This window comes from Podarcis cretensis, assembly GCF_951804945.1.
Source record: "Podarcis cretensis genome assembly, chromosome: 6".
Taxonomy (NCBI): Eukaryota; Metazoa; Chordata; class Lepidosauria; order Squamata; family Lacertidae; genus Podarcis; species Podarcis cretensis.
The window spans coordinates 39,991,300-40,015,628 of record NC_137175.1 but is presented as its reverse complement, the minus strand read 5'-3'; the positions used below and the strand labels follow the sequence as shown (position 1 = coordinate 40,015,628).

Here is a 24,329-nt window from a genome sequence, read left to right as displayed (position 1 = left end):
ATACATTGGCTTAGGTGTCATGGCATACCTCAGGTCTCAACTGGGGACAGGTCATAGCAGTAGAAGTGTGAGTCAGTGAGTTGATTCACTTCTACCACTAAGCCAAACCATGGCTTAGAAAAAAACACACGAACATGCAGGTTGGCAGCAAGGAGATCATGGCTGTTTTGCTCCTTCTCTGGTTCTAATGCTGCTTCCTTGCTGTGAGCTATGTACGCTGTACCTGGGCTTGTGGTTTGTCTCATTTCAGACAAACTATGGTATATAAAAAAGAGTATCTTCTTGGTTTACCACAAGCTCAGGTTCAGATGACACACTAAGCCAAGCCATGACATAATTCACAGCAGCAGAACTGGAAGAGGAGCAAAGAGATAGCAATCCAGCAAGTTTGTAACTGCATGGATTAGTGATGTGCTGTGAAACTGAGCATCATGAACAAACCTGGGATGTATAAGTAGTAGCTGAGGACCAATCTTTATAACAGGTTCAATGGATGAAAGCATTTGTGCCCCAGAGGCTGGCAAGGGGAACTGGTGGGACTCAATTGTTTGAACCTGCAGTCATTTTGGATAAATAATGAAATCTGCCACAGGTCTCAACACTGCTCTAGGCAGTCCCATATGCTTCTTGCTTCATGCCAGGGTGACTTTTAACATTCACATATGAAGCTGGCTTATACAAGAGCCAGCTATTAGTTGAAGTCTGCTTGAATGGACAATGGTTCTCCAGGGGTGAAGGCAATGGTCTCTCCAAGCCTTGCCTGTTTGATATCTGTTTGTTAGCTCAGGATGCTTTGGCAAACTGAACCTGATTTTGTGTTGGTAAAATGCTCATTGCTTTCCTTAAGCACTTAAGAACATTTTCTGGAATGTTTAATCTTGTTATAAACAAGCTGCAACATGTATCCTCTGGACAGGCAGTTAGAAACGTAAAGAACATTTTAATTAGGCATCTCCCCAAAGCAAAGTAGGGGCCAAACAGGGAGAGTGATTTATTGGGACAGGTACCAGTTGGAATGTATGCCATCATCTTGCAAATGATATTATGCCAAGCAGCTTTCACACTGAAGCCTAACTCTGGAAACTTCCAGTTACTTTGTACCCTGTGGGATCCACAGGGAGAAGTTTGCCTTGCCTAAGACCATACACAGGTTTCTGTCTTCATGCACATGGTTTTCTGGAAAATCATGTGTCTCCCCTACCCTATAGTTTATAGCAACACGTAAAGGGATTCAAACTTGCTGTGACTGAGATGTTGTAGCTGGCAAGAGCCTTGAAAAAAGGAACAAATTCAGACATTTGGCCATTTTTTGGTTTATAATCACATAAAATAGCATTTTGTTAATTGCATACATTTAGCTTATGTGTAAAAAGCCAAACATAATTATTTACTTAGATCATTCTTCCAACCAATAATGTTTTCTGCCTGTGTCTCAGCTGGGTGGAGGCTGTCAGCAGTATGCCTCTTTGGAAATTGGTCAGTCAGGCTAGGAGCTGAAACCCAAGTCACAGAAAATCCCTCCCTTATCAAAGAAATGAACTCTTTGAAGTAGATGATGTCGCAAACCCATGCGGGTAAGGAACTATCTTTTGAAGTTTGCATATAACAATTGGCAATTAGTAGAAAACTTACACAGGGAAAGAAGGCTGCATGTTACAAGTCCCACTAGTATACTTAGGCAGTGCAGCTACTGAGATATTGATTCAGAATTGGCAACAGGAAAGCTTATATTTGATGCAAAAGGAAGGGAGAGAAGAGGTGAGAGTTGCTCCTACACATATTCAGGAACAAAGTGCAGGAGGGTCTGGAAAGCTCAACTGTATTGCATCCATTCTGGTTTACAATATTAATATACAGTGGTACCTTGGGTTACAGACGCTTCAGGTTACGGATGCTTCAGGTTACACACTCTGTTAATCCAGAAATAGTACCTTGGGTTAAGAACTTTGCTTCAGGATGAGAACAGAAATCATGCGGTGGCGGCGCAGCGGCAGCGGGAGGCCCCATTAGCTAAAGTGGTACCTCAGGTTAAGAACAGTTTCAGGTTAAGTACGTACCTCCAGAATGAAATAAGTTATTAACCCGAGGTACCACTGTACAAGTACAGACACTTTCATCTTTCTGCCACACAAGTATATGTCTCTGAAGCATATTCATTGAAGGTTAGAACTTATCAGAAAGTTTGTTCATCCAGAAGGATCTGGGACCCCAAGGAAGCAGAAACAGATTCCCATAAGAGTGTTGCAATTCAGCATTGCAGAGGATTTGGAAACATATGTGAATTAAGGAAACTAATCCAGCTGCCTGCCGTCTTTGCCCACTGCTCCCATCTCTGGATGGAGTCCTAGATTCCTAGATCATAGGGAGAGGAGATGTGTATTCCCAGATGGAAGCCTTATGGGTTCCAGATTAAGTTCCAAAGTGCAAAATGGCAATAAGCAGCTGGGCTGGATTTTTAGCCTGGTAGATGCCTGCTCCTGGAGAATGACATAAAGCAGTTCAGTGGAAAAGAACAGAAAGCCAGGAAGCCGGGACGGAACAATTGAAGCTCACCACTGTCATGCAGATTCAAACTGGGGACCTTCTGATTGGCAAGCCCAAGAGGCTCAGTTGTTTAGAACACAGATGCTTCATGTGTACTGTTAGGAAGGAGATGAGGTAGTGATTCAACACTTAGAATCCCGAGGCAAACTTAAGAACTGCTAGAATCTTTGAATTCCCAAACAATTGTTTGTGCCTCTTAAGGTAATCTGTCTCCCTTGTTGAGAATCATGCGACTGTAGCAAATTAACAAGAAACTCGGCACAGAGTTCTGTGCAGAGAAGAGCACAACACACTTGGGGGCGAGGCTGGACAGCTCTCATCTTCTACTTGTCTTCACCATCACATTGAGACTGTCCTTAAGTGGAAACAGGGCCAAGTCTTCTCTCATCCATGAAAACAAAATGAGCAGTTGGTTCTAATGATGCAGTACAGTGCTAGAGAGAATCCTGCGCAGGATTTTCTGAATATGCAGTTCTCAGGAGCTGCTGGGCTGAGCTTATACAGCTTGCATCCCTTATATTCTTCCTTGAAGGAAGCCAGTGTAAGTAATGCAGCCAAAGGACAGAACTGGGTCAGGATAACAATAGGCAAGCAGTACTAACACAGGAGGCTAGAGGAGAAAAGCAATTAGGTTGGGCTCCTGTGGTCCAGGTTTCAGATGTCCAGTGTCAGGAGGTCAGGTTCAAAGCCTGCTCAGGCAGGATAATATGATTAAACCTGATGGCTTTTCTGCTCATGACCTCCAGGGCAGTGACCCGGAGTGCCAAGCTTTAGATGGTGCAGTCATCAGCACTAGGAATTACAGCAAGCTTTTGGGAGTTCCTCACAGTTCCATGAAGGAAACAGTAAAAACTCCGCAGGATCTTCTCTGTGAGAAAACGGAGGCAGGTGCCTGCTTTGGTAAATGCCATTCCGACCATCTCAAATTGTATGGATATTAAAATATGCCATAGACAAGCCTACTCTGGCTGTACTGCCTGGGGCTGATGTGGGTTGTAGTCCAAAACATTTAGAGGGCACCTAGTTGGGAAAGATTGCTGAAGACTCAACTGAAAAATCACCTGTCCCAGAAATCAAATTCATTGTACCTGGCATTTCTGAACCCCTCTCTTCAGCTGTGGTTTCTTCTAACTTTTTCCTCTCTCTCTTGAACTTCCTTAGCATATTTTGCGAACCACCCTGTGGATCTTTGGATGAAGGGTGGTATGGAAATTTAATAAATAATAATGAAATGATAATAATAGTATATATCAAGCCAGACGTGTCCTTCATTCTTTTTGCCTGTCCTTAGTAGTTGTGGTTCTGATCCTGCAGAAAGCTCCCCCCTCACATCTTTTTGAAATGACCAGATGCAGAGGAGGGCAATGCTCCTGTACTATTAAGAGCAATAGCTGAAGGTGCAGTTTCTCTCACCCTTAAATAACAAGTATCAGGTTTGTTTATTTGCTTTCTTACATTTATATCCTGCGTTTCTTCCACCATGGAACTCAAGATGGTGTATGCTTGTTTCTCAGGGCGGCCCCTCATCCAGGCACTGACCAGACCCAGACCTGCTTAGCTTCAGCAAGCTGCCAGCCTCGTGTGCCTTCAGAAGAGGGCTATAAAAACCCCTCTCTTTTTCATGACTCTTAAACAGGCAAAAGTTCTATTCTTCACATTTCATAATCTTACCTGACCCACCAGTGGATAAACACAAGGATGTTCCTTTAGCCTCCTTACATCCTCTAGACTATTAACTGCACTACATTTTTCATGTAATTAAACAGAAAACTCTAATCCAGCGTAATTAGCTCCCTCATTGCCAACGTCAAGCAGAAAAACACTGTTTTAATAGTCTTTCAGGTCTATTTGGCTAGGAAAATACAAGTGTGTGGTTCAGTGGTTTTCACAAAGAAACAGCCCACCACCAATTCTCTTCCCCTCCCCTCCCTACTATCCTTGTAGATTTGTTTTCCTAGACAACACCAAATGATTTCCTGAGTGTAATAGGCCTGACATCTCTCAAAATACTGCATGGCTCGTCTCATCCAGACAAAAAGGCTGCTACCGCATCCCTGTTGGGGTAGCAAGAAAACTGGCAGACCAAGTACCAGTAGTAGCAGTTGCCAGTTTGGGCAACTTTCCCCCCATCTGCACTTCTAACTTTGCAAACCAACACACACACACATCAGGAGAGAACAACATCAGTTTTCTCAGGCCAATTCCCTCCCCACCCTGAAAACATGTCTGCCTAAAGCTGGGCTCCAGAAACTACATTTAGGCCTGTGAATAAAAGTGGCTGGCTTCCCAGAGCTTCAAAGCTGAGGCATCTCTGACTGATTTCAGATGGTAAGAGTGACAGATGCTCCACACTTTGGAGAATTTAGCCACTTTAATTGGAAGCCCAGCTGTGAATTTTGGAACCCTGGTTTTTAAAACAGGCAGGCTTTGCTGGGGGGGGGGAGGGAGTGTCAGCTGAGAAAAGAGAAAATGCAATCACAACATCATACTGGCATTCAAAAATTCTCGTGTGTTCTTCCAAGTTGAAAAGGGTGCAAATGAAAATGTAGATGGGACACATTTTAAAGGTCAAAATCACATACACATTGGCTACTTCAGAAAAAAATTATGAGTCTTCTAAAGAGGGCCAGACCCAGAACATTTGGAATTGTATCCAGCTAAGATTTGATGTAAGGGACGCGGGTGGCGCTGTGGGTTAAACCACAGAGCCTAGGACTTGCCGATCAGAAGGTCAGCGGTTCGAATCCCAGCGACGGGGTGAGCTCCCGTTTCTCAGTCCCTGCTCCTGCCAACCTAGCAGTTCGAAAGCACAAAGTGCAAGTAGATAAATGGAAACGCCATTTACCTTCCTGCCAGAGCAGTACCTGTGTGCTGCTTTGGTTCGCCAGAAGTGGCTTAGTCATGCTGGCCACATGACCCGGAAGCTGTACGCTGGCTCCCTCGGCCAATAAAGCGAGATGAGCGCCGCAACCCCAGAGTTGGTCATGACGGGACCTAGTGGTCAGGGGTCCCTTTACCTTTTAAGATTTGGTGTTAGTTATGTTCATTAATTTCAGTGAGTTTATTCTGAGTAGGACTTGAATTGGATACATTTCTTGAATACCTAAGGGCAGGGAGACACTCCTTCCCTCTTTCATGTATAAAAGCCCTTTCAACTGGCAGTTGTATCTTATTTTAACACTGGCAATGGGATTGTAACCTCTTAACATGGAAAAGGCCACAAACTAGTTATGGGGACATGACCAGTCATGTGGTACAGTTCTGCCACACCAACAAAGGGGAATGGCTGGGGGGGGGGTAATGAAGATGAATTGCCACTATTACCCTCACCCCAGCATCTATTGCCTGAGTGCGTCATCTCACTCCAGCTAATGGTAGAGCTGGCCCTGCTTCTAACCATTTGTTTCATCAGTTTAACACTCAATATACTTGGGGAATTGGTAGAGAAAAATTGCATCTGGGAGCATTCTATTTAAACATGCATTAATTCAAACTTCTGCAGGGACAGAAGAAAACAAAATACTATAATCAGCTCCATCTGCCATAATTGATTCTTGGGAACCCATAATTCACACAATCATAGAATTATTGAACTGGAATGGACTTTATGTCATTTTGCCAAACCCTGCTCTGAGCAGGGTCATCCATTCACAACATTCTTAAGCAACTCTTTTTGCATTGTGTAGATTTTAAGATGCCACAAATATAAGTTTGAGGATCTCCTTGATAGATGGGTCCTTAGTGAAGAAAGAAAGAAAGAAAGAAAGAAAGAAAGAAAGAAAGAAAGAAATGATCCTTAGGTATGTTATAATGAAGAGGACATCTGCTGAATGTCCAAACATTCATTTTTTTTAAAAAAGGCTAAGGATCAGTCTTTTTGAGCAGTCCAAGTGTAGATCCCCTGGCCCCTTGGCCCTGCAGATCAGGCTTTCCCTTCTACCTCTTCTATTTCACACTATTTGCGACTATTTGTGACTATTTGTTGAACATCTGATGGGAGCTAGAGAACTCTGCTCACAGCCTGATCCAAGGCTTCATGATCTTGGTTCAGGAAAGGGCCATAGCTTAGTGACAGAGCATCTGTTTTGAATGGGAAAAGGTCTGAGGTTCAATCATCAGCATCTCCAAGTGTGACTGGGAGAAACTCCTGCCTGAAACCCTGTCAATGTAGATAATAACCCAAAAGACTGAAGGCACCTTCTTGTGGACCACCATCTCTACCAATTAAACTGGTGGGGGCAGTAGAAGGACATTGAACCTAATATGCAGGTTGGAAGGGGTGTAGTAGATGAGGTGGCCACTGGGTGTCTTTGTGTGTCTAATGATGCAGTCATCAGGCTTGTCAAAGGGCTCAGATTCTGGAAAGGATCAACCGATTTTTATTCTTTTGAGACCCATTTCAGATGTCTGAAACTGAAGATTTGAAATGAGCCTGGGAGAAAATGGACTGGAGTTTCTTGGACTGGAGTATACATCTTCCAGAAGGAATATTACATGAACACAAAGAAGGTGTTAATAAGTGAGTCATGCAAAATGCACACAGAAATAAATGTTCTCTCCTCATGGCTCATCCCTTGGGTGCCTGGGGGGAAATGCATTTTCTTAACCCTATGGCATTCAATTAGCTCCCAAGTCTTCCCACAAGACAAACTTTTCATAGCTCTTTAGCACAATTCCCCATAGTGCAGTAGGCCATCTTCAAGTCATGGCTATATTGGATTTCCTACAAAAGATAAAGGTTCTTCTGATGTAGGAACCCCATCCCTTTCATTAACAGCCAAATTGTGTCGCTCTAAGTTTGTGCAAGTTAACCCCAGTGGTGTATTCTTTCAAATACAAAAGACCCTAACCAGATTCATTTTCAAAGTACTGTCTCTTAATTCTGATGGATGACCCCTTCTGAAAAGCAGGCTGTTAGGTTAATCATACAAGTAGAGGAAAATAAATCTTCTTGCTTTGATAGGTACATGTGTGAGCTTATGGGCCTAAAATTCTCATTGACAAACATTTTCTTCCTCCTTACCATATTGAAGTCTGCAGAAACTGCAGTCAGAAACATTCATTGTACTAAACCCTGTAACAATCAGTTATAGGAAAAGAATGCACTCCTTTTTTTTTACACAAAAGTTCCTCTTACAGTGAAATCCTATGTGATGTACCAGCTGACACCCATCATTGCACTGAACAAGGTAAACCAATCCCCTGCCTCAGAGTTCAGTTTTCCCACACAAGGGAGGCATCAGGAACAAGGCATTGATTGCAACTGGAGCTTTCTGGCTTGATGACAGAACTTCAATAATAGGGCATTAGCCTGCAACAACAAATATGTAACAACTCCTCCCATGCCATCAATGCATCAGAAATAAACTCAAACATGCTGTCCCAGAGGAGTTTGGACAGATCAGCTTGTAAGGCAAGCTGTCCCAGGTGTAAGATGTTGAAGCTTGGATAACATTGGAGTGTGTCAGTTTCCCTGATCTGCAGTCTTCAGGCAAAAACTAAGCTGTGCATGCCTGCAAGACACAAAAGGGTAGCCTGAGCCTGGGTTCATCTGTTTAGTTTATCCTGCTGCTGTTGTCAGCATCAGCTGATAGTGTCAGAGCAAGGTCCATATTTAATGCAACTGGCTAATGTTTACCATTACTAATATTCTATCAGTGTACATTATGCTTTAGAGAGGAGTCTGCAATTGAAAACAGACAGTGGAGAAGACAACAAAGAGAAGGGCGAATATACACAAAACCCTCTGCAAGGACAGCATACAGAATCAAAAGTCAATATAAAAATCATGAAACAAAAAAGCAGCACATCAAAACTCAGTATAAAAATACAACAGAGTGGATCAAACCTCATTAAAAACGGCTCCTCGTATATGCTAGAATGATGGTGGGGCAGGGGGTGGAATGAAGTTATAAACTGTCATATATCTGAAAACATGGCTGGTTAAGGGCAACCAGTCCCAAGTACATAATTCCCCTGGTCTATAATGCCAGAGCAGTTTGAACTTTTCATGAGTGACACAATATATCCAGGCCCCAGCTGCCTATGTTCCTAGATGGGAGAGCAGAAAGAGCCATGGAGGCAGGAGGGAAGGGGGGGGCGTAGTTTTTTTCTGCAAATGTTGCCAGATGCGTATAAATGGTGAGATCAGGGCTCCTCATGCATGCAAGTATTTCACAGCATCTACATGTTAGCTGCATCAAAATGCCAGCCCATGTTCTCCCCCCATTTTAATCCGGAATTACAAACTCCAATAACTAAGAAGAAGAATACTGTTGCAAACTAGCTAGCTGAACGATCCATTTGGCTGTCTGGAGGCTCCCTGAAACACGAACAATGTTAACATAGGTTGTGTACACACTAAAACTTTTTTTAGAAAAAGAGGTGCTAGAACTCACCATGGAACACCTCCCTCATTCACTTAGAATGGCAATGGCGCCCACCTAAGAGGTGCCAGAACTGAGTTCTGGCTGAAAAAAAGCCCTGCCTTTATTGCACATTCACATAGAAAGCTCAGGAAAAGTGGAAAACCCATAGGGCATGTGGAAGTGTGGGCTTATCCATGCTTCCTCTTATCCCACTGCTTTCCAACCCAGAAAACTGCTCTTTAGTGCTCAATTGAAGCAAACAGCAATTTGGGTTTTCTATGGATTGATGTTTGCTATGATTTAGAGCTAAAGAGTAGATTTTCCCTGGAAAAGGAGAGGGGCAAGTGGAAAACTGCTTGGACCTGTGCATTTTAGGCATGGGACAAGTGGAAATGTGGATGAGCCCTCAATCAGCTGGGTTCATACCAAACAGCGACAGAAGGCATTAAAAGCTCTATCCAAACAAATTGCATGGTTTTCATTAAATCTCACTGCAGATTTTTTCAGGCTGGGAATGTATTCAGTGAAATTTATGACATGACAAGATAGGATCCTATTCCTAGAACAAAAAAAATCATATAAACTCTCCTAAATATACAATAAAACATTAAGCCCCCCCCCCAAAAAAACTGGCTTATTCCTAATTTCTAAAAGCCAGCCCAAGCAGCTGGTTCTTAAATAACTTCTGAAAGATACTCAGTCAAAGAGTTTCCAAGTAGGGTAGTGGGATTTTGTAACTGTATAGGTAGCCACCAAGAGATCCCCCTCTGTCTGAGGATACATGACACCTTTGATGCACAACCATTTACATTTCCTTGGAATTGTAAACCTTCGTAGTTTAGTGTAATTTGACAAATGTATAGAGGACAGACTTTGCCTTTGCCTGCACTTGCCAAAAGAAAAAGGGAAAACGCAAGGAGAGAACAAATGCAAAATGGTCCAGAGCAAGCTGCTTCCCAGCAGACTGGGGTATTTCAGGAGCAGACAGTAGAGGAAGCTTACAAGCGAGTCATTCTCTCCACAGCCCAAACGAAAAATTGATAAATTTCACCTCTTTCTTCTCTAGCCACAAGTGCCATGCTAAGCTAAACACACTATGGAGGAATTGAATTGCTAATGAACTCCAGCTGGGATATCAAGTTTACACATTGTGGTTGCTGCAAGGGTGGGTTGTTTCAGAAGGGTGAGGTTTTTGAGGGTTGTTGGGTTTTTTTGTTCCTTTGCCATTATTCCACCTTTTATTCAGCTGCTGGGAAATCATTCCTGCCCCCCAAAACCACCATGGAATGCCAATGTAACATGAGTCTGCCCCTTGGCTGGTTTGTGGTCTCTCAGCCTCAGAGCCATCCTTGCAAAGTTGCCTCCCCACTCCTTATCTCACACGTCTGGCAGAAAATGACACAGTTGTAAAGCTTGTAGAAGGCGGCTTCCATCCACGACCACAACTTTTCTACTAGTTTGCCGGGGGTGGTGGGGGTGGTACTCGGTGGCGGGAGATTCCCTTTGTTGCCTCTGAATCATAAAGGTCTGGGGCTGCAGATTAGTCAGAGAAAGCCAGACCACTAGCCAGATGGCTGGAGGCTGAGGTAGAGTGGATAAAGCTTGGGTAACTGGCTATGACCTTTCTCTCTCCCGCGTATTGTGCTGCCACTTGGCAGGTGATAAAGCAGCAAGCACAATCAAATCAGTTCAATAATTTTTCAACAGCCTTTTTTACAACATCTAGAGGATGGTGGAGATGTCTCAAACGCACAACCGGGAGTTGACTTGTGCTTGATTTATGAGCCAAGTGGAGCTGTATCTAAAGTCAAGTCCTGGGGACGACAAAACAACAGATTGTGGCTGCTTTTCAAATCACACTTCAAAAGCCATAAGGTTAGCGGCTGCCACACAACTATCTTGACATGCGACTATTTAAACATTAAATAGCTAGCAGTTGCTGAGAACTGTCTCTGGATTCCAGGGACAAGCATTCACTTGATCTGTTGAGATATACCCGGCGGTGGAAGGTGATGAGTCTACTGGGTTTCTCTCTCTTTAAAAGGTTAGCAAGGGCAATAAGCCCCCTTAATTATAGACATTGTATCAGAAAGCAAGTGAAGTTCTGTGCTAGGATCAGAAGGAAGCATTTTAATGGAGGGGAGTGGGAAAGGAGCACAAGTTCTCGTATTTGCATTAGAAATGCCTCTCTATCCAGCACATGAACAAAAACCCTACAAGTTGAATTGTACTTGTCACATTGTGTAATATATGGTTGTGTTAATATCTTCCTTTGTATTGACCTCAGCAACTTTTGACCTCTTTCCACAGTGCTTATGGGCATTTTACTATTATTGTTTAGATGTGAGCTATCCTTTTAGGGACGCAGGTGGCGCTGTGGGTTAAAGCCTCAGCGCCTAGGACTTGCCGATCGAAAGGTCGGCGGTTCGAATCCCTGTGGCGGGGTGCGCTCCCGCTGCTCGGTCCCAGCGCCTGCCAACCTAGCAGTTCGAAAGCACCTCCGGGTGCAAGTAGATAAATAGGGACCGCTTACCAGCGGGAAGGTAAACGCCGTTTCCGTGTGCGGCTCTGGCTCGCCAGAGCAGCGATGTCACGCTGGCCACGTGACCCGGAAGTATCTCCGGACAGCGCTGGCCCCTGGCCTCTTAAGTGAGATGGGCGCACAACCCCAGAGTCTGTCAAGACTGGCCCGTATGGGCAGGGGTACCTTTACCTTTACCTATCCTTTTAGGTAGGGGAAAAGGGGGAGAAGAAGGAGGAGGGATGTTTAGTTTGTAATTTTCCCTTTTCAATTAAAAGAAGGAAATAGAAACACCCAACTATCCTTTGCAAACTTTTACAAAACTCCAGCACTGCCTTTGGAGTTTAAATGCCAAAGATATAACCTGGGGCATTCTGAAAGCAAAGAACGTGCTTTACAACTGAGCGAGTTATGCCTTGTCCCCAGCTATGATTCCTTTTAAATGGCAAAATACACCCACAAGCCTCTTTGAAACTGATTTATACTAATAACTCAATTTACATTAAGTTAATGCATTAATTTACATTAATTTACGTTAAGTTAATTTACATTAACTTAAAGCTTTCAATTACATTTTTTTTCCATAGGGTTGATACCATGTGAGGAGAATAGATAAGGCTATGATTTTTATTGAACTAATTATCTCTAGAATGTGAGTGAGGAACCATATCAGCCACAGTTGGGAGACAAGTCAGTTTAAGCCAGAAACATTTGTATCATAGAAATTCTATATGCAACACAACTAGACTTGCTTAAATTATATATTATAGAGTGCAACAGAAGGGGTGGTGGCAAAGATCCTGGTTTTACTCTCTGCCTCCCTTCTGTTCACAACAGCCAGTCAAGGTCTCTCAAAGTGATCTCATAAGCTGCCACCATATGCCCCTGAGCAACCTCCCACCCTAGATGAGAGTCACTTCCAGGGAACCAGCAGACCCTACACTTCTTGCACTTATCCAGAGATGTATTTATAGTGTCTGCACCCCCACCAACTTGCTCCAAAGAGAAACTATTTAACACTATTAACTCACATTCAGACATGAGGAAGACAGTGCTACTGCAGCTCAGGGGCACACGTTCCTAGAAAGGCACCTCCACCACCACCCCAATGCTCTTCGGGACACCACTTTGCCCTCCCTTACCCAGGGAAGCAAGGTGTGTTAGGGTTACTGAAACTTAACTGGTGAAGCTCCCCTTCTCTCCCAAACATTGAGACTGCAATCCTGTATGCACTACCTGAGAATATTCCTAATTGGATACAGTGGGACTTACTGCTGAGTAAACATGTATAGGAATGGGCAGCAAGTGATAGGGAAGTTTCAAGAGCAGTGGGGCAGGAGTATAAGTGGGACACGGATCCCTACAGATTCTGAATCATAAACCAGAATCCCCTTTCAGTGGGTAGAGGCACAGAGGAGGAGGAAGAGAATTGCCCCATAAACAACAGAACCTGTTGTTGCCCAATGTTGCTCAAGTCAAGACAGTCCATTCCATCCTGCTGCATTTTTACCTGTTTCTTCTACCATCACCCCTGTTGCCAGAAAGGGGAAGAGGAAGAAGAGGAAAAGATCCTGTCTGACCTGCCAGGGAGTAGTGGGAGAAATAAGTCCTGGGCCACCAAGGAAGGAACTGTTGCTGGCTCTGTCTGGTGGAGACACGTGTGGGGTCCCTGGAAAGGGCTCCTGCACCCTTAGCCGACAGCTCTGACTTCATTCATTAGGGTGATTTAGAGCAGCCAAGCTACAGTAGCACATTTCACAGAAATTGTGAGGGAGAGGGGCTCACATATAGGCTTATGACATTTCTCCTAGAGCACATGCAAACTTTTTTTTTTTTACTTTTTAAAAAAATTAAGAGTCAAGGCCCTCTGCTGGTCTGGCAAATGCTGCCTCCTCAAATTCACCACCCTGGAGAATTGCCTCCCGTTTTCCCTCCCATAAATGCATCACTGCACTTAACAGGAACACAGAACCAGCATCCAGCTGCCTATCCCACCTGCAGCCTGCTCAGTCCCAACTCAAGTAGTATGTGCCCGGCAACTTGGCACATGGGAGATTACAATAACACACCCAAGACTCCAACAGCCAAATTATGTGAAGTTTATTTTTATTAATAATAATAAAGGAAGAAAAGGACAACTGGAACAAAGCAAAATGCTGTGTAAAAAAAAAAAAATGTACAAGAACCTTTTTAGTCAAGCCTAACTGTCCTAATATTCACTATTGCCAACAGGCTTCTGGTCTCCTAATGAGCAAAACAGGTTAGATAGGAATATATGAAGCTGCCTTACATCGAGTCAGACCATTGGTCCATCTAGTTCAGCGTCTACACTGAGATGCCAGGGACTGAACCTGGGACCTTCAGCTTGCAAGGCAGATGCCCCACCAGTGAGCTACAGTCAGTTGCAGGTTTTCTGATGGTCAGTGAGGGACAAAGCTATATGGTCACAGCCCATTTTTAAGGGTTTGGTACCCGTATTGGTTTTGACTGCCTGCTGTTTCCTGCCAAGCACAAGTCCTCTAAAGTTTGCCAGCTGAGGAGCTGGAAAAGATTGCTAGCACTGGTGAAAATGGCTACTGGATTTCTTTCTCTGCTGGAGCTGATTAGTAAACTGTTGATTTGAGAAGAGGTGTGACTTCTTCACTAAAGAAGAATTGCAGGCAGGAGACCAGGCTTTGCTATATGCACAACCTAAATAGGGTTGTGCATGTGTGGCAAGCCCATTTTAAGACATAGCTGTTCACTGCCATTTATCAGTTATTTGCTAACTAGCTATTAACCTTTTTTCTCTGTGTGCTATCTAATAGCAATAAATCAAATTAACGAAGCAAATCACTATTATATGGATTGATTTAAAAAATGATCAATAGTGAGATATGGTAGCTCCTAGGAAATTTGAACTGGAGGATCATGGAACTGCACATTCTCCAGTTATTTGCTGCCATCCATAAGGAGCTCAGAAGCTAAAATAGATGGGAGAAGTTTTATTCACAAATGACATGCATTTATAGAAACTTCCCAAAGGGGAGAGATGTTGGAAAAAGCAGAACATAATTGTTGCCCACACTAGGACTGTGGCTGGATACTAGGAAATTAATTTTAGCCCTATCTTATGCTCCCTTCTTTTACTCTGCATTGTACACAAGTTCATTTGCTACTGAATCCATTGCTTTCTTTTCCCACTCACATCTCTGTATTTCCTGCCATGTTGCTCCTTTATACATGGAATAGCACTCCCTTAAACTACTCTGCAGTATGCATCTCCTTCCATCTTTAAGTGCCTTTGTCTAGACTGACTTGTCATGCGTGGGTGTGGGAAGAAAGGCCAAAAATTGTTGTATGGGGGTGGGGGGGAAAGGCTGGGCTTTGGAAAGGAGGTACAAGACTCTGGTAGAGTCCAAGAGCCCTCCCACCACCTCCCCAAAGCTGGGAAAGTGCTAATTAAGTTTTGGGAAGGAGGCGGAAGGTCTCTAGTACCCTGTCAGAGCCCTCAAGCTTTGGTAAGGCAGCATGAGAGCTGGGTGTGTGTGTGTGTGAAATGTTGCTGAGGGCTGCCAAAAAAGGGACCACATGTTGGGCCGCATGTTGGATCACCCTGACATAGACCTTTGCCATCAGTAAATTCCCACACTACCCTAGCCTCACTTAACTAGCACTTCCAGTAATACTTTGTCCCCACTAATTCATCACTCACCAATAAATCAGTGGTGGGGAACATGTGACGCTCCAGATTTGGACTCCCCACTCCTGTTGACCCCATCCAGCATGGTCAATGGTTATACACAGCATTAGACATCCGTGTGTTTGGTGAATGCATGGAAGTAAGAGCGGCACTATGTTCAGGTGCGCACCAACATGTTAATCTGATTTCCCCCATACAAGTTACTGAAGTTTTATGCTTGTTTTTTTAAAAATAAAAATCTATCCCATAAGCCATTCCCCTTCAGCATATTTGTAATTTTGATAGGGTTGGCCTGGAATATTAACTGAAGGAATCTGTGCCACCCCAGACAACCTCTTCTCCAATTTGAAGGCCCTATTAATACTTGTCAGGACATCCAGATTGGTTATTGCTGTTTTTCATAAGACTCATCCTTTAGCTTCTCCATGTTTTGTTTTTAAAAGCCCACACAGATTCATAACAACAATGCTTTGCTGCAATGTCACATTTCATTAGGCATGTTGTGGTTTGCATTCAGCTTCTGAGAATGCGGTTGGTGAGCAGGATTCCAGCTCCTCTGGTGTACTGCAGAAGTCTCTAAGGGAAAGAACTGAGGCCTACAAAGGACTTGTAGACAAATTACATTGTGGGGTTCAGTGTCTTGTGGTTTTGAATGCAGACAAAGCATGGGGTAGCAAATCTTTTGCTATGCCATAGTGTGCACAAGCCATTATGAGTGTTTATCATGTTGATTCTACTAAAAAGCAGCTGTGCATTATACTTCAAATTAGAAAAGAAAATCCATTTTTATTGTGTTTGTGGAACAGCAGAAACAATATGAGCCACTGCAGTGTTTTGCTAGGAACCATTTATTGTGACAAAAATTATTGAAAGATTCAAAATCGTCAACAGGTACAGTTGGAATAATCAAGCGCTTAGTTTATATTTCAGCCTAGCTTACTCAGTGTGTTCTTTAGATGACAATGTAGCAACTAACCAATAGTGCCATCAGGGCAGTACTTTGGGGAAGAAGTCCAGGGACTCAGCAGAACGAGCATGAAGCTATGATATTTTGAAGCAAGCAAGGTAATTCACAGGACCATTAAAAGAGAGCCAGTCTACTGTTACCTAATGACACTGCTTTAACCAACTGTTGTCTGAAAGCAGTATATATACTATTTGAATCCTCAAACTCAATAGTGCTTACCTTCAGCTCCTGCCATAAAGCACTAGTGCTGAAAACTAAAGCAAGACACACTAGATTTGATATCTGGGGAGGTAGCCAGTGTAGTATCTTTCAGATGTTGTTGGATTACAACTTCCATCAGCCCCAGCCAGCATGACCAATGGTGAGAGGTGATCTGGGCTGTAGCCCAGCAACCTCTGGAGGGCATCACATTGGGCATCTCTATTGCCAAGGACACTATTTGCATGGCTACTTGTAGTATTAGTAGCAGTGGCGGCAGAGGGTACACCTGCCAGAACCTTTTGAGTTCACTCACTGTGGGGAAGCAGGTGGTCTCATGCATTTCAGAGCCACACAATACAAAACTCTACATCATAAATGTATGAAGAAGCTTCATGCAGAGGGGAAGTTGAACCTGGTTTTCTTGGCCCACAAATACGAACAACTAGAAGGTCAAGTGTAAACTTGCAGTCTATGCCCAATTTCTTTTTTTCTTCCAGAAAGGCAAAACTGCTGGCTGCTTAGGTTCTTTTGAGTTCATCCCAGGTGTCTGAGGAGCAAGGGGTTGCTACCTTTCTTTTAAATTACCACAACCACTACAAAACCCCAGAGAAAACACCTCAATCAATGAAGCGGCGCTGATGGGAATTTTGTTGAACTTGATGTGCACCTCAGATTAACATCTAGGGGGAGAATACCAACTCAAGGCCGTGTGGGTTTCCAAAGGAATGGTGACAAACTGAGCGCTTGACTGAACCAAGCAGACGGCTCTGCCGCTATTAGCAAGCTACTCTGGGCAATGATTTCAAATGAAAGTCTGTATTTTATTAATTATGAGTCTGCTTTGCTGCTGAACTCTTTAATGAGTTCCCCAGCTGTATCAATCCATAGCCATTAAGTCTAAATAGCTTGTGTGCGTGCACGGATAACAGTTAGGCTAAAATGCATTCATCACCCAGAAATTAAGCATGTAGGTTTACAAGAATGCACAGCTCATCAGCTGCACATGAAGCCACTTTTGCCTTGTGATAACATTTGTGAGGATTTAAACTTTCATTTTTGTAGAATAAGGAAAGCTTAGGACCCACACGGGTTTCAAGGAAAGGTTTGAGAATGTTAACTACAATGCTTGTGCTGCAGGCTAAGTTGGAGGAAGACACAGTGCCTTATTTTAAAGCAGAAAAACTGGTATCATTGTGAGGCGGGGCTTGTGTGTAGAGGAAGGGCATGCACATTCTAAGGACTGGGTGGGTGGGGGGAGAGTTCAGCTTTGTGCCAGTTGTATAACTGGTCTGAATGTGACATAGAAGTAAGAAGGGTGAATGGGTAAGGCTAATCCCCCATTTTCTACTGGGAGAAAGCATGGTTACCACAACCTGTCCTTTGAAAGACCCTTCAAAGGATAGAGTGGTCATCTTAATCTGCTGTATCTCCTGTTGGAACATTGCAGGATAACTAATTCAAGAAAAGACAAAGATTAACATAGCATTAGGAGATAAGCCATTGCCAAATTCATGCTTAGCTTGGAAATGTGCATTTCTTACACTAAAAATAGCATTTCTGGTTCTGACTAGGGATGGCTGGATCCGTCCATTTTCAATCCATGCCAGTTTCGCATGTGTTCATTCATAGGTTTGTTCCCTCCCATTTCTGCACCAATCTGCAATTTTGAATTTTGTATGTAAATTCATATTTGAATGTGTATTTCCACACTCAATCCCATGCATGCATTTCTAAACATATTTCATCCTAAAATATACATTTCAAAGCATTTCAGAATATTTCTTGAGTTGCAAACTGTATCTCAAAACTTAGAGAAATGCAAAGGACAACTCCGTTACGATCCACACATACATCTAGTGGGTGCAGTTTGCAGAAGAACGTGTAGAAATTGAATTCCTCCAACATTCCTATTTCTGACTAGAAAGCCTCTAAATCAAGCATGAGTGATGCTTGTCCTAAATCAATCAATCACATCCTGCAGCTGATGATTGGAGAACATCCTATCTATGAACCACCTTACTCTTTCAGCTGTGCATCTCTTTCTTAGGTGGATACGCAGCCCTCAAACCAAGACCAACAGTGCTTTTAGACAATGACAATAGTCATTCTCCACCTGGTGGATTGAAAACGAATTACAGGATGGGAATTAAGAGTCAAGAGAGGATGTGGTGGCCTGACAAACCCATCAGGATTGTTAATTTCTACAAAGCAAGGTCCATCTGGTGACTCTGCCGGGTTCCTCCATCCTTCAAGCAGGTTGGCAGGAAATGCAAATAGCTAGCTCCATCACTGCTGGGTTTCAACTTAGTGCATTGCCAGTGGCTGTCAAGTAGATAAGATGAGAAAAGGAGCAAGGATCATTTGTATTGTTGCAAATGCTTCTAGTCTCATTTACAAACCCACCTATCCCAGCCAATTCTGCTAATTCTATTGATAAATCCCTCAAACCTTAGGCTTTCTGCCTCTGTATTCACTTCTCGGGCAACTGCAACATATGATTTTAGGTATTCATCTTTTCCCAACCACACAGACAAATTAGCAAGATCTACTTCCATACAGCTGAAGATTTATTCATCTGTGAAGCAACAAAGTCTGTTGATTTTGATGGACATGGTGGAATGCGTGGCTGTGTTTACAAACAGTTTAGTATGAGAACAGGCAAAGTTGTTCATCTCAGAGATGGTGTTAGAAGACATTTAAAGCTTTTCTTGGCTTTGGCATATTTGTTTTACAGCTGAGATTTCAGCCAGAACAGCCATCAACCCAGGGCTCTTCTTGTGTGCAACACTTTTATAGTGATGCAGAGAATGAAACTCCCTTGTCCTAAACTTTTGCACATAGACTATACAACACCAACAGAATTGCTTTTACCATCAGATTTGTCAAGCAAGGAAATAAGTATCCTACATCTCCAGGGCCATCAGCCCAACCATTTCCACCAGTGGGTGATTCACTTAAGAAAATAAAGTAGCTAATTATTTAACAACCTGCCTGTAATCCTAGCAGCACTAATGGGTTCTGCTGTCTTACCGCTGCTCTCGTTTAAAGCTTGTAAAGCTAAGCAAGAGAGGCAGGAGGTTAAAAATATCACCTTCCAAGCAAAACAGCATCATGTTTGGATCTTCTCAGAGAAATTAAAGCAACAAAAGGGCCGTGAACTTGCTCGTAGTGTAACCAAGAGACACACTCCTCTCGCTGCTGTACATGTCCATCTGGCAAAGACATACTTTCAATTTTAGCAAGAGCAATGACGAGTGGACAACAAGGGTGATGTGCACATGGCAAAGAGGCTAGAAGAAATGAAAGCTGCATGGCAGGCAACACATTCGTTCATCTTATGAATACTGTACATCTATTCATATCTGAAATTATACAACTGCTACTGGTGCATGCGCCTGCCGTACACAGCATGAAATTAAAATTCCTCCTCAGTATCACATTGCAAGCTAGAGTTGTTCCACAGAGCCGACAGAAAATGTATCCATTGGCTTCCTCAGCACCGGGATTGGAAGCCAGTGGGGTGAGGGAGACAGGTCTATCGCCTGAGGTAAAAATATTCCATTTCCAAAATAAATCCCGTAGAAATATTGCTAGCCTAGAGCATATCTCTTGGTATTAATTTCACAGTATGGATTCATGCATAACTTCCGCACTGCTCCCCTCCCTCCCTCCCTCCCTCCCTCCCTCCCTCCACGCTCACTCTTTTCCCTCTTATCTTTCCAGAACAAACACAATATGAAAGCTAATTCTAGTAGCCTTCCAGCCCAGAGTCCACCCAATGTCAGTGGTCCTGCTGGAAATGTACTATGCAAGGGAAGTATGAAGAGAACAAAGGGACACTAACTGAAGGAACTGGGGACAAGTGAGGGCTTTTGTGTGCTTCATGCTGCAGTAGTTCAAATGGAAACATGTGCTGTGACACACTCTACACAAGGGTCTCTACATTCATTTTGATTAGGTTCAATTCAAACATTACCCCATATACATAGTTGGTGCCAAGGACTCTATCTGCAGGCCTACCTCTCCATATGGTTAGCTATTTATGTGTGGCAAACCAGGCCATGTATGCAAGCAAAGTTAGCTGAATAGGAAAGACTTAAGAACATAAGCTGAAAGCTGCTGGATCAGGCCAGTGGCCCATCTAGTCCAGCATCCTGTTCTCACAGTGGCCAGCCAGATGTCTATGGGAAATCTGCAAGCAGGACCTGAGTACAACAGCATTCTCTGGTGGTTTCCAGCAACTGGAATTCAGAAGCATACTGCCTCCATCAGTAGAAATAGAACATAGCCATCAATAGCTTTATCCCCCGTGAATTTGTGTAATTCTCTTTAATAACCATCTACTTCACCCATGTAGATGGTCTAGCCCACATGGGCAGCAGTTCACCTGGAGTGGTACACCTGCAGTTATGTTAACCATGCTGAATTGAACCACACACTACTTGACCCTCCTTTATTAGTTTTTTCAACCAAAAAAAACCCCTTTGTTGTGAAATCACTGCTATAGATCACCGTTCCATTTTTACAGATGAGAAACTGAGGCTGAAAAGATAATGACATGCCCAAGGCTATCTGGCTTTGGCACAATGTGAACCTCCTTTTCTGGCCTGACACAGTCTAGATGTTTGGAACTCCAAAATCTCATCAGCCCCAGCCAGCATGGCCAATGATCAGGGAGATGGAAGCTATAGTTCAAAACTGTACTGCAGCTCCAGAAAAGTAAAGGAAGTTAGTGTATCTTATATCTCAGAGTATTTGGCCCATTTGACGCAACGGAATCAAATCTGGCTAACTGCGACGCTCCAGCTCTCAATGTAATTTATTATTATTATTCAATTTATACACTGCTGTATACCCAGGGGTCTCAGGGCGGTTTACAAACAAGACCACAACATATAAAATCAAACAAAAAACAAAAAGAACCACATTCTAAAAGGGCATTGGATGTCAATAAGATCAACCAAAGGCCTGGTTTAAAAAGGAACATGTTTGCCTGGTGCCTAAAGCTATATAATGAAGGCGCCAGGCAAACTACCTTGGGGAGAGCATTCCATAGATGGGGAGCCACTGCAGAGAAAGCCTGTTCTCATGTTGCCACCCTCCGAACCTCTCAATATCAATTTTAAACTAGGAATGACATTATTTTCATCTTCATCACCTACATTTATATATTCACCCTATAACAGAGGTTCTCGTGGCAGCTTACAAAGCAATTAATAATAAATGCAACATTAAAATACAATATAAACCAATAAAACTATTAAAAATTACTTAAACTTTAAGGCACAATTTATAACAATTTAAAATTGAGAGGTCCAGAATGTGAAGCTTAAGTTGTTTAAAAGGCTTGGATGAATAGCTGCAGTGGTGCGCATGGTATTGTAGTCATACCTGGATGGGTGGGGTCTGGGGCATGTAGTTCCATCATCAAAAACACTGTGGTTAACCAGACGATTGTGCCAGCTCAGCTGTATGGTGGTGTGACTTTGCTATCATCCCGCCCCAATCCTGTCCAGGTAAGCAGCAGTGATATGTATGTCGGGAGAGTGGCTTTCTGGCTCCATCCCATATGTCCCACTACTGGCGAATAGAAAGGTGTTCACCTAGTGCTGAAAAGACCACACAGATGGCACCAGGTGCACCTCTGGAAATATGATTCCATAGCTGGAGTGCCACTACTAAAGAAGCCTCACTTCATTTATCAGCGGAATCCAGAGCAGGGAAGAGATATCAAGGCTCAGGTAGGCACATACATTCTTTCAGCTAACCTTACACATGTCTCCATCACTAAACTACACCCCAGTCCTCAGTTCTTTGAATCTTAAGAATTTCTGGTTAAGTCTTAGGTGTTAGCCTATGCTGCTTCATTATGTAGTATGATTATGTGCCTGAAACATGCCAGCAAATTAAAAATGTGCTGATTTGTGATTGCTGGTATTTGCCGAAAATCTAAAGTGATAAATGGCATAAGGTATAAAGAAAATGTGTTTGAGGCTTCCAGTAGAGCGCCAGGAAACCAATCCAGAAAGATGAGGCTAGAAATGAAATTGTCTCCCCTTGTGATTGAATTTTCTTTCCTAATGCTTAATTATTTTCACACATTAGAGCGACAGGTCTGTCAACTTGCAGAAAGTAGACTTTGAGGACCCCCATCATAGTCGGCTGAATTAGGCCTTAAGAGGAATCCCTGGTGAGTGAGAATTGAATCTACTTGAGAACTCAAAAGCATGCACTCTATGTTGTGCCATTTTGATTGATCTAATAACGGGCTTACGTTAATTTGGAAGTTGAAATCTTCTTGAGTAACATATCTTTTTTTCTGATGGAGGAACTGAGACATCTGTGCACACCTTTTAAGTGTAAAAATATCTCAAAAATACTAGATGCTAGACAATCTGGTTTTAGCTAGTCCTGGCACCAGGAGCAGGAATGCTTAAATAAATGCCCGTGTCTCGTATAATGTGATCCTTGTGGTGGGTAAGAACAGCCTCCTGGGGGGTCATGGTGGCCCTTGGGAACTTTGAAAGAGTTGAGAGCAGAGGTAAAAATGGAACCTCTGACCACAGCACCTTCCTTTCTTAGGAGAGCCTTAGACAAATCTGAGGATGGAAAGCGAACAGCTGCAGAGTTCTGCATTGCTCTGTGTAGAGTTTGCTCAGAGACAAACATCACTATATACCATTAAGCCACAGCTAAGTTATAGTGGCTTTTACCTACTATTAGTAGGTTTTCTGCCTCAGTGGTACTGGGTTAGAAAGAAAGAAATGGACAGTGCCTCTTTCTCCTCTTAGAGAAGGTTTCTAGATGCAGAACTTAGAAGTAGTACAGTACTGTCAAACTGGACAAACCGTCTCTGTGCCTTTAAGAGAATGAAGTGGGGGGGATCTATATTCATGTTAGGATGCACACTAGCAAGTCAAGATTGCATGAAAAGGATGAGATTGTGTATATGATCACATATGGATATGTGATCTAATGCACACAATCACATAGAAAATTATTCACAAACAAACACAATAAATGGAAATCTGTGCAAGTGGAAGCTATACATGTGCTACCTCTGAAATTACAGGAATTTTCCATGTAAAATGGAAACACGGGCCAAGTGAAATGTGGGGCAGAGCCAACCAGTGGAGGAATTACAAAATGGAATGGGGAAAATAATTGTCCACTTGTACATATGACTTGTACCGGTTACAGTGTCCTTCTGTGTGGCCTGGCCTCTGTTGGGTTAGAAGCCATAAGCAGCTCCAAGAAAAGCTGTTTCAAGAGTGTTTCTGGCCCAGGTAAAAACAGAATTTGCCAACATTCTCATAAGGAAGGCTGTTGTACTGCTACAGCTTGCCCAGATTTATTCATTGTAGGTTTGAAAAAAGAGTCAAACTCACTAGTGTTAATTCAAACCATATTTTCTGAGTTCATACTAAAAGAACATTAGTGAGCAGCAAAGGTGTTAATAAGGAGAAGGTACTACCTGTCTTGTATACAGTAAAATGGGAAAAGGAAAGCCACTCATTTTGTACTCCAGATATTTCATATCCCAATTCTATTTTGCAGATTTTGTGAAAACCACCTTCTAAAAGGCAAACATCTGAAAGGAGCTGTGAAGAAAGAAGATAATGTTCCACCTCTGTTTACAACTGTACAAATATACAGTACAATCCTTCTTCTCTATCTTCTTTGCAAATATATGGTTCATGCCCTGGTAATTTCTCACTCTGACTACTGCAGTCTTCTTCTCTTTGGTCTCCCATTTTCTTACCTCAGCCTCCTTGCTTTTTAGTGCTTTTTAGTACAGTGGTACCTCGGGTTAAGAACTTAATTTGTTCTGGAGGTCCGTTCTTAACCTAAAACTGTTTTTAACCTGAGGTACCACTTTAGCTAATGGGGCCTCCCGCTGTCCATGTGCCACTGCCACACAATTTCTGTTCTCATCCTGAAGCAAAGTTCTTATCCCGAGGTACTATTTCTGGGCTAGCGGAGTCTGTAAACTGAAGCATCTGTAACCCGAGGTACCACTGTATCCACTTTGCTGTTATTCGTTTG

The 24,329-nt window shown here is 43.0% G+C and overlaps 1 protein-coding gene and 1 long non-coding RNA gene across 5 annotated transcripts in view; one reads left to right on the top strand and one right to left on the bottom strand.

Annotated features, from left to right (window-relative positions):
- PLXNA2 (plexin A2) overlaps positions 1-24,329 on the bottom strand; it is a 629,839-nt gene that overhangs the window by 265,582 nt on the left and 339,928 nt on the right. The gene's annotated exons all lie outside the window — the stretch shown is intronic.
- Positions 10,879-23,981, top strand: LOC307218162. Of its 2 annotated transcripts, none has more exons than XR_013839839.1 (3): positions 10,879-10,956; positions 22,389-22,473; positions 23,841-23,981. It is a non-coding gene; the product is annotated as an uncharacterized lncRNA (long non-coding RNA). The 2 variants fall into 2 exon arrangements; XR_013839840.1 differs by lacking the exon at positions 10,879-10,956 and adding an exon at positions 20,049-20,145.